Here is an 11877-nt window from a genome sequence, read left to right as displayed (position 1 = left end):
TGACCATACGTTTACTCTTTGTCCATTAAAGGTAGTTATGTTGATACGTTTGCTCCAGTGTTCAGATTCGCCCGCTGCACTCAAGATGTTTTTTCCGGAGTTTGCCTTTCATATATGAAAACTTCAGGCGAATGGTGGAACAGCATGCAGGCGGGAGGACATGACGTTTAATTTCTGTTGCGTTTTTGTTTACAGAATAAAAAACGTCCATGAGTGTTAGAAACATCCTCAACACGACGACTCGCTAGATGGAAAAATGTCCGGACATTTTCTGTTATCACCAACAGCCCCTCTGCTGTATCTCAGTAAATATAAATTATATTATACAATATATAACAATATGACAGAGCATAAATATTTAAAATCTATTCAGTGGTTATAAGATGACATTTGGAGAGGCAGGAGCTAAATCTATTCAGTATATGATTCTTCTGTGGAATTGGCTGTAAACCTCATCTTGAACCGACCACACCCGACTTCTGACATTGGACATGGAGAGACTTCTACTACATCTCCTCCTCGTCTTATTTTTCTCTAGCTCTGTTTTGCTCCCCGCACATACTCAAATCTCTCAGTTGCACTCGTTGTCCCTTCCTCTTTCCTCCTTCCACCTCTGGTTCATCCATTCAGGGTTACAGCCACTGGAACACGCTCTCCAGCAGCTGGAAACTCAAGATAGTTTAATCTAAATCTCAGGAAGCAGGATGGGACCCAGATGGTGTAAAAAAATATCGGTAAAAACAGGTAGAGGGCGAGTTTTATTCGGCTTAGCATGGAGGCCTCCAAAGGGCACCTTGTAAAGAGGAAGATACTTTTTCAGTTTGACCATCAAACAGACTCAAATTTAAAGGTTGGAGACATTTGGTGAACCCTGGATGTTCCGCACTCACGTCTTCCATTGTGAATCTCGACTGAGCTCGAAGATTTAAGAGATGCTGGCTTGTTAGGAGAAGAGGAAAATTTGGGGAATAGCTGAGTGACTAACGCTTTCCGCTCCATCAGGAAATGCCTTCAAGCTGCCCCTGGGCTTCACACTTAGCATTAATCCGTGTTATAGCATCATACGCTTTTACAGGGTTCAAGTTTTAGAGTGACGCCTTTTGTCCTTGTTAAACCTTTGGCAGCCGGACAAGACAGCGTGAGGCATGAAAAGAACAGGAGACGGCTCAAAAATGAAACAGTACGTGCAAATCGACAGGTACCAACAAAAGATTTGATGGATGTTCAGGGTGTTGTTGCTCTGATCCACCTGTCTTTGCCTGGCCACTTACACGATGCTTGCAAGCATGAATATAGACACAAATATTCAAAACTTGTTTGTCTTACTGGGTGAGGTAATAACCAGGGATGGAAGAAGTTCTGATATACTTCATTCAATAAAAGTAAACCACAACACACACAAAAAAAAGTAGTCATTATAGATTATGGCTGCTTTAAGGGTGATTTATGGATGCACTTTTCTTCAAGTCTTAATGACCACTCAAAGTTTACCTTCACCCGTACACACCCACTCTCACTCACACACTGCCAGCACAGCCATCAGGAGCAATTTGGGGTTCAGTGCCTTGCCCAAGGATACTACGGTATGTAAACGGGAGGAGTCTGGAATCAAACTACAAACCTACAAGTTAGTGGACGACACGCTCTACCTCCAGAGCCACAGCCCAGAGTTTTCAAAACATTTTGTGTTTCGTTTAATATTTAATTAGTGACTTCACATGAATACAAAACTCTAACCTCAGTAGCTCAAATCAGCCACATGGGTCTTTGCTCTGTCTAGGTGTTGCTTTCTGCTTTGGTATTTCAGTCTGTTGCATCTGCATCAGTGCCCGAAGGTCTACGGATGTTTTTCCCCAGTTCCAGTAAATGCTTCCAGCGGGGGCCACAGCCAGGAGCTGTCTCTGCCCACTCTTTTTGTCATAGCGCGGCAGGTTGCGTATTAATTAAAGACCTTTAATTATAGACATATTGATTTGATTTTTAAAATATAAAATAAAGAATTCACCATGTCATTCATGTTTTAGGCCTCATGACATGTTAATTCCTTGTTGTGTCAAATCTGAACACTGAACACTTGTTGAAAGTGCTGCATGGGACAGAGACGTGAGTGCATGAGGAATGTCCAGATGAATTGGTCGATGATGGACATGGTGGAAATGGGTGGATTTTCGCAGTTCCTCTTTGCATCTCCCTTTACCGTCCCTCCGCTCTTCTCGCCTTTCCCCTCACATCTCCTCTCACCTCTCTGTGGTTTCTTCTTCATACATTTTCTCTCTTCCGCTCTCCTCTCCCCTCGACTAGGGCACAGTCCAAATAAACCCTCACAGAAGATGATTATCCACAAAAATGTGGTGGAAGACATTGGACGCCCTGACAATGAGAAGGTGAGGCACCCTGGTGAGACAAGTTACCCTCTAAATGCATGATTTCGATTAGCCTTCCTTTCAGTGACGGATGTTTTAATGACTCCATAGTTTTCCTTTCACACATGCAAAACACAGCGATCCTCCACATTATTCAGGCGAGAGGTGGAGCAGCCGGGTGCAGCAGGCAGAGACAGTAAGTGACGTATTAACTCCGCTGGGGAGATCACACGATTTTCTTGACAACACACAGACACTGGTTTCAACTCTTATCACCACAAACTCTCTAGACATCTTCGTCGGTGTCTTCTACGTGTGTGTCACTGCTTTTTCACGGATAGATCAACTTCTCCTAGATTTCTACGGACATTCTACTAGGAGGCCAGACGCAGAAACTGTGGAGCGTCTCACTTGGACATTTGCGTTAACACATAAACGTCCTCTGGAGAAAATATGGATGAACTGCGGAGTTCAGTGCATGTCTGAAAGCAGCTATAGTGTTTCATATAGGGCTCTTCCACCCTGCCAGGAAAAATGTTAACAACACCAGACACGTGCTTGTAAACGTCAGCTGCTGCCTTAAAGGCGCTAGCTCCATCAGCTGCTTTGGCAGGACACCATCATTTTGCATGTGGCAAGCAGAAATTGTGCTATTTGGTCTCAATTCATACATTTTTACAAAATCTACTGGCCATGACTTTGTCACATGTGAAAAAAATGGTTTGTGGAACTAAAAACCAACTGCATCACTGAAACAAAGTGTAAAATGTCAGCAAATGATGAGAGGAGGCTTGTAAATCCCTATTTCTTTGACCTCTGACTACTTTTAGCAGTTCCCAAGTTAAAAGTATGAAGATGCAGTTCAAGGCTCCTGCAAAATTTTGTCCATTTTGTCCACAAGATATCTAAACCCTTTGACTGCAGCTGTCAAGCACGCTGCCAAACACGCAGAGGTTTGTTGATTCTATGCCTCTGAATGCCAGTTTCTCGGGTTTTAACAACGCACAAAGACTGGCTCTACCTCCTTCACTGGATCTGTTAGAGAAGATTATACTGTTATCACTGGCCTAATGGGTTTTATTAGACCCATAATAATGTTGGAAGACTTGCTTTGCAGTAGTTTATATGAAAAATAAAGAGACTGTTGGATGAGGCCTTCACTGCTGGAGAAACCGCGAGGAGTCAAATGAGAGGATTATGAGAAAGACAGCTAAAGACACAAAAAGAAAAGGAGGGAGAAAAGATGGAGAAGGAAGCAGGACGCAAAGTATGAGAGAGAGAAAAGGGTGAAGCGCGATTGATGAGGTGACAAATGCCCCTCTACTAAAACACGTGCTTTCTGTTATTGAAGCGCAGCACATTAACCTAAAATCAGCTTTTTTCAATTATTCTGTTTACATTTTTTCAGAGTGATTCCAGGTCAAGTTTTCACATTTCCCCCCCTAAAGCGTATGGGTGTGTTTTGTGTTTCCCACATAAGCCTGTGAAGGACGCTGACCCAGTTTCAGCAGCCAGGTTTCTGGGGTTTTCTGTTTTGTTTTCCTGCCCAAATATGTCTGCGGTAGGAGGAGCTGACAATTGACAGATGCCGTGTGGTTCATATAAAAACACACATACACACATACACACACACAAACACAATGAGAAAAACACACAATGAGAAAAACACACATTGTCGGAGCACTACAAGCACGCATACATACACATGCATAAAAATATCAATTAAGTGGGGGAACAAAATATTTTTTGTTGCAAATATTCAAAAAGTATTTGTTTGACTGCACACCTAATATGTCCTGCTGTCTGAAAAGAGATTTAACTAATGATGTGAAAAGAGGGTCGACCTAAAACGCTCCTCACTGTAAGAGCTGCTGCTATCTGACCTCTGACCTCTGCGTGGACTGCTCCTTTCCCTTTGTTTCAATGGCAGGGATGCAGGAGCCTGCCAAAGTTTAACATATAGAGAATAAGTTTTATTTGGCGCCAGCAGCTACAACACAAAGTCTGCAAGCTGATTTTTACAAGCAAACAGGAGCCATGAAGCAGAGTCAAGGCCAATTTACACATCTACATTGAATCCACTGCGTAGTCTCGGCCTGGCATAGCTGAATTTTCTTACATATATAGCTACAAATGTCTTTATAAAGAGGGGGCCAACAAAAGTGAAGGAAGAGGTACAGAAACCCAGACTCAAACATTCCACATATTGTCCATGGAGGCCTAAACATGTAAGGTAATGACTACACAGATTGTGTAAATTACAACATTAAATATTGTAAGGGTCTATTTTACTTTGTTACACATATTACTGCTGTACAATTGGCACTGTCGGTATAGCATGACTCATCAATGTCACTCAGTAGCTAGACAAGCACATACAACTCTCCTCTTACACCTTCTACTGAATTATGAATAGTGTTTCTTGAGTTTTGTCTTAAAATCAACACAATTTTGTCAGAAAACTCCGGATTCAGATCTTCAGCTTATCTGCTCATAAAAGTTGGGGGTGGCAAAACTTTACATGAGGTTTAAAGACCTTTCACATTCTCATTTCACATATTAGCCTCAAAACAAGAGCCTGTTTTTAAAGATTTTTCTCCCCAAACCACAGAATCCTTGTTCAACTTAATCCCAAACGAGATATTTCCAAGAAACATTTAACCATCTGCAGAATCGCCCCAGTTTTGTTTTAACAAATCAAGAGTAGATTTCTTCTAGGAGCCGAGAATAAATTCAGATGACATGGCAGCGCTTCATTCTGTCAAGGATTAATAACAGACTGTTTTCCAAATGTTGCTCCAGGAGGCCGCTTCAGAGGCGACTCCTTCACATGACTTCGAGCGTGGAGGCCAACAGAGATGAGTTTAAATATTATACACACAGGGATATACAAACCAGACAGACAGGCGTACAGCCAGGATGATTGGTGGCCTGCCAGTAATTGTAGAGACCCAAGATTATGCATATATCCTGCAACTAATGTTGGGCCAGTGTAAACATTTTCAAAACCAGTTGGATATTGAGCCAAACACCAAACTGGACCTGAGTCCCACTTGAATCAGAAGATGCCTCTGAATAGAACATGATGAGTCAGAGAGCCAACAAACTAGATGGCTTCAAATCCAAAATGTTGCTATATTAGCACAGTTTTTGTTTATCGTGTTGACGCAAATAGTGGACAGCTCGTCGGGCATGAGTAGTTTATTGTCGTAATATTATATATGTTTATATCACGGTGTTTCAATCCTAATCCATGTATTTCAATCCTAAAGGAAAAGTAGATATATCTATGACAACCCAAACCATATTGACTGTAAATTGTGTGAAAGCTAAAGCAGCAGTAGATTTTTATCATAAAGTCACAACCACAACTACAATTCCCATTTAACTGAAGCTCTGACTGAGGGATCCTCCACTGACAGAGACAATCTGCCAGAACAAGTGCAGCTAATAACCAGAAGTTTCCAGCAGCCCGGCGGCTCTGCAGGCCAGATGTACATATCGTCTTGTTTAAAAGTGAGGACAGTGTTATCTAAAAGCATGTTTTTCTATCTTTCTATCTCGGTTAGACTTCTGTTTGTTTATGACTGTAGAGTAGACAGAGATTGTGATTCTTTACAAAGTTGCAAATACCTGCATAGCGTCTATGTGGATGAGTTTTAATCTAGTATCCCTGGACTTTTTCATGAGAATAAACTCAATAATAAGCCCCATTCACCGAGGGACTGTGTTGGTGACACGTCATCGACTTGGCAGAGTGGCTGTATGTAGAGTTAAACAAAGTTAGATGTTGTGTTTTGCAGTGGACAAAGCTCTGTCGTTGGCAAGGACAAAGTTAATAAACAAAGAATGAAAGCACGTCACTGCAATGCAAGAACGAATGAGATGTTTGCATGGGTGTGGCACTGAGATTTAACTGAAAGTGTCAAATTAAAAACATCAGCTGAGGAGATGTTGTTTGCACAATTTGTGCAGCTAAACTCCTCCATTGACTTGCAGAACATGGAATCTTAATGAAACCATATCCCTAACTTACCCATGCCCAATTCATGCTGAACCCTAATTTTAACCAGGAACTCAAAGATGACGTTTTGCCTCATTTCAACAAGGTTTGGTCCCCATGAGGTCGACTGGTCCTGACAAGACTGGTTTATGCTGGAAAAGGTCCTGAGGAGGTAACAAAAATAGGTACACACACACACACAACCTCTCCATTGATGGGAGACAGTGGGATGCAAACTACATCCCACAGCATCATTTGCATTGTAAGACATATACTGTAGATAGCATCTGTACACCTAATATGAGCGAACAGCTGCTACTCAAAGATCCTCGCCATGTGCGGCACTGCACCGGCTTCTGTCTTCATTAACCTCCCAGCGTGGCTGAGGCAGACGCAGAGAGAGAGAGACAGGTACAGAAACAGAGATGATGAGTCTTCCTCCCCCCCCCACCACCTTGGCTGTCATATTTCTGGTTGCAGTTCGCACATCCATCATCATTATTTCATTAAATGGGAAACCCGAGACAGCGGCTGGCAAGGTCATTTACACGGAATATTGTGCAGTAACTGCGCACACCTATGAAAACAAAGTGCTGGGCTTATTACCCTGTCACAGGAAACCAGTGGTAGGAAGAAACGGATTATGGTGTTACAGTAATCTCATTAAAAACTAATAACTTATCCTACTGCAACCTTTCACAAATTTGAGTTACATAATAAGAGTCAGTCTATCAGATTTGGACTTGAATTCTAGTTTGACTTTGGGAACAATGACGCATATCTGATATCATTTTACACTGTGAACTTCACATAGCTGTCGATCCTTTGAGATAAAGAATTGTTTCAACATTGCATAATATATAAAGCTTGTAGAAATCCTGTGCACAAAGTAGTGGAGTTAACAAAAACCCACAATAACCATCTGCAGTGATTTATACTTTTCATACAGGAAGACCAGGGTGGTTCAGGAAACGACATTAATATCCTAATTGACCAGTGTGGGTGATGGGTCTCCAAAGATAACACAGACAGATTTGTTTTAGTCTGATGGTAAGTATATTAAGCCAGAACGGAAAAACTTTATTTCTTATATTTCAGTTAAAAAGACAAAAAATGTGTTTGGCAGTGCAAAGACAAGAAGTGTATCAATGCTAATAAACTGCAAGTTATTGAAGCTTTTAACTAAAGTTTCCCAAATGTCAACATAAATGAAGGCTTTTCATGTGATCATGACACCAAAACACAACCTGGTCTGCTCCTGTTAATCTATGTTAATATGTATAAAACCTTACAAACTTATCATCTATAAAAAACAGAACCAATAGTATAGTGTCAATTTACTCTGTTTTTATCTTTCATTTGAGGCATTTGGGGTATTTTTTTTGGGGTATTTGTATGTAATTTCATTCCATGAGGTATGCAAAATTATTACTCTCTCAGCATTCAAAATACTATTTAAGTGAAATGAGGTATAACTGGTATTTGGCAGCAGACACCGACACGACAAATTCAAATTTGGACCTGAGTAGAATGTTAAGGATATTTATTGTCTTTACAGCTGATCCTTAAAGGGTCCCACGGGGGCTGGAGCCAATCCCAACTGGCAATGGGCGAGAGGCGGGGCACACCCTTGACACACACACGCACAGCACGCACGCACGCACGCACGCACGCACGCACACACACCAAGTCCATATTTTGTGTCTAGTTTCACCAATTTAAAGGCTACAAGATCTTGCTTTCAGCTGTTTTTCAGGGCACAGACCCTAAAAGGAAATCTATGCTTAAGCCAAAGGGTAAAATAATGGTTAAATGTTAAAATACAAACAGTAGAGAGAATACAGTTTTTCTGGACTACCCCTTTGCAGCTCATATGACATTTTACATTGTCACCAACTCACATCCCCTGATATTTAGTGCACCTGACAGTTTTGCTGCCATTGAATTGCACCTGCTTTTGACTCAATGTATAATTTGTCTCAAGGCTCAAAAATCCTCCTTCCTCCCGCCTGTTGAAATCCTTCATGACAGAAGGAGATTTACTGGGCTGAGCTGCGTGGGGGATCAGAGGTTTGTGGATTTACCTGTTCATCCAGGTTCATCAAGACAGCAGGTAGCTCCTAAGAGGGTTTTTCTTTCTGCATTTAGTGTAATGATCTGTCCTTAAAGAACTCAGTATTTCTGGACAGGAGCGCAGGGTTACCTAACAGACCCTCAGAGACGGACAGTTAATCCCTGAACAGAGAGACACCAGAGAACACAAGATGATGTTCCTGGCTGGATCATGAAGAGGCGGTGAAAGCCGATGAGGGCTGCGTGCGTGTGTGTGTGGGTCAGAGGCCACCTCTGGGAAATTTCAGACTTAAAACGAATCAATTGTTCAATTGGGGGAAGAAAGCTGTGCCCCCAGTTGGGAGAAAGCAGATTTTTGGGTCAGTGGTTACGGTTATTATAGAGAAACCGAGGGGTTTATACATTTGGTGTCTGCATGTATGGCTGGCTAGTTGAGATTTAAAATGGGGGAGCAAAGTTGGAATGGGTCTTGGGGGGGGTCCTCTCCCAGAAAAACATTGCATTTCTACACCACATAACCTTTTGGATGAAGTCTAGTCACTAATCCAGATATTTGGATTCAGTGTGCAATGAAAACCAAGAACACACCAAGAACAGTAAAAAAGAACTGTGTGGATCAGGACAGGAAATTAATATTACATGAATTGCTATTTCATATATAACAAGGACAAAACACTACTAAAGAATGTTAAAACCGAGGGTTGTAATTCTCAATTGTCACAAGGGCGGTTTTGGAGGAACGAACAGCTATTATGTCACTCCAGCTGTTTTCTTTTACAAGCTAATCACGACATAACTTAGCGGAGCATTTCTCAAATCAAGGATTTTTAAATCGACACCTCAAAGGTGACTTTAGCTCATCAAGACATAAAATGAGGTCGAGACCTTCCTGCGAGAACATCGCTCAGAGTAAACTTGCACCTCTTGATATCTGCCGTATGAGAACATTAGAGAATGATCATAATAATGAAAGCACTGCACAGTGTCTGGATGAGAGAGGAGATGCATCCTCATGTTTGAAAATCCCCTGTCACGCTGCTCTGATCGATAGGCGACAGGTTGGACTGCTGCAAATCAAAGGGTGGTCCAAAAATGTGTGTTTTCTTTATTACTTGTTTAGTTAGTTGCTGAAATAATTGATATATAGGCTGCTCAAATATGCATTTGCTAACCCTGACCCCAAATGTCAATATATATGTAGTGTTGAATTAAGTCTCTCGTGTCTTGTCCTGCAATAACGCATTGAAGAATTTTATTTTGACGAGACTTCACGAGAGTGTATGAATTTTTCTTCAGTACAATTCTCCTGCCACATAATAAGAAAAACAGAAAGTCTATAAATTATTCTTTGTGCAGACATCTGGTCTATTATCTAACCACATCTACGCTGAACGCTTTTGTATGTGTCCTTGCATTTTCATTCATCCTGTTCTTTATTCATTAGTGCAGTCGTGTCACTGTATGAAAAGTGCATGATATCCACTGCTTTGCATGCACGGTACTTTGCCGAATGTCATCTTAAGAGTGGGTTGATCCCAGCGACTTCAACAGGCCATAAATCATGCTTTAAATTACAGAGGTAACTGGCCACAGTTTCATACGCCACAGTGGGGATTCAATACAAAGCGTCACTGTTTAACTATCATTATGCAACACCCCCTAGTCGTGTGGAAAGCTTGTATAGTCAGTTTGGCTTTTGTTTCATTTTCACCTTGACTTTGACTGTGATATCATCCCCCAACATGCCGAGGGAGTGATATGACCTTTATGTCTGAGAAAGCCATTCGAAGCCTGTAGTGGATATTTTTTAAAATCCGTTGGCGTCACCTGGAAACGGGAACAGTTTTTCTCTGTCTCATGCCCTGTAAAAGCAATCCATCTTGACAAGCCATTCAGTGGATTGTTGAGTCTTAAAATCGAATGTTCTAAAAGCAAGGGAGGCAAAAAAACCTACCAGAAAGGTGAGGCGGGTTCACTGAAGCAAACTGGCTTGTTTCAAGATATCGTATGTGACAATTCTTTATTAAAATGTTGAAGAACGACTGGACCTATGTTATACGTTTTGTTGACTTGTGTACTTGCATTATCCAAAATGTTTCCAGCAATGTTCAAACCCAGTGAATGCCCACATTTAATTCAAATTAAAGGGAAGTTTCATTTTGGTCACCCTCTAATTGTGTCATATCTTCTTTACCCGTGGCTTTGTCCATCTCTGCTCTAACTTCTGTGGTAAAATATGTATGTCGAAAGGCAAACACACTGGTAGCCAGTTAGCCAGTAAGCCCACAATGGATCATGCTTATTGATTCTCCTTTGCTGCATAACCTGAATAAAACTTGATTGCATCACCTCATCTATGAACATGATTTACACCGAGAGACTTCAGGTAGATTTTCATCGGCAATGATGGTGAGGAGAAAAACTCCCATGATCCCACACTGCTTCCCAACAACATCAAGTTAGGTCTTTATTGTTTTGATTAAAAAACCCTTTGAGAGACCCGTGACACATTCTACGTTTACATCCAAAACTTCACTTTTTTTAAGTGAAACAAAAAATAGATTTGGGGTGGGGGGGTTGAAAGGGTACTTCCCCAGAGATCTAAGATTATTTCTTTTTTTTTGACTGCAGTGATAATTTAATACCCTCCCCTGTCTATTCATTTCCAAACTATTAGTAACTCATCTGTATCCAGGCCTGACAGCTGGACAGACTTCTGTCCAGCAGATTTTTCTTGCCCTTCATCACTCAAAGACGTTCCAACAATCACAACTCAAGGAACAGAGGACATAACATTGGTCGATTTTTCAGTTGTGTGTATCCTCAGTGTCAAGTATTTTACTTAATAACCCAATTAGGGGAAAGATCGAGGGACCAATGTACACTGTACCTTTCTGGCTATGAAATGTCCAATTGTGACTTTCTAAATCTCCATCTAAGAAAAAAAAGGATCTCTCTGAACACATGCTGTTCAGTTTTATTAGATGCTGACGTTACTGAGCAGCTCCACTGCTGTGTTCGAAATATGAACTTCCTCTTCGTGAGCTGTACACTTTTCCATTATCTATGCATGATAACCACAGATGTTACATTTTTAAAGCCGCCTTCGTTCCTATTTATATTGACTATTTATCACTGATTCATTCATTTACCTGTTGAATGTAGCATTTGACAAAGCAAAGCTCTTATTTTTTTAACTAAACTGTAAAATAAGGTTTCTATCTCTAACCATAAATCTGCAATGGCACAATATCCTTGTATATCTGCATCCAGTATAAAAAATATAATATAGATATGAACAAAAACTGGTATCATATGTGATATAATTCCCCCTCCCCCCACAAGCATGAATATAATGATAAAACTCCACATTTTAGAAAACACAGAGATACAAAAAATTCCCGTGAGAGACAATAACATAGAGAGATTGACTAATAT

This window comes from Hippoglossus stenolepis, chromosome 7 (genome assembly GCF_022539355.2).
Source record: "Hippoglossus stenolepis isolate QCI-W04-F060 chromosome 7, HSTE1.2, whole genome shotgun sequence".
Taxonomy (NCBI): Eukaryota; Metazoa; Chordata; class Actinopteri; order Pleuronectiformes; family Pleuronectidae; genus Hippoglossus; species Hippoglossus stenolepis.
Note: the sequence above shows the minus strand (reverse complement) of the source record.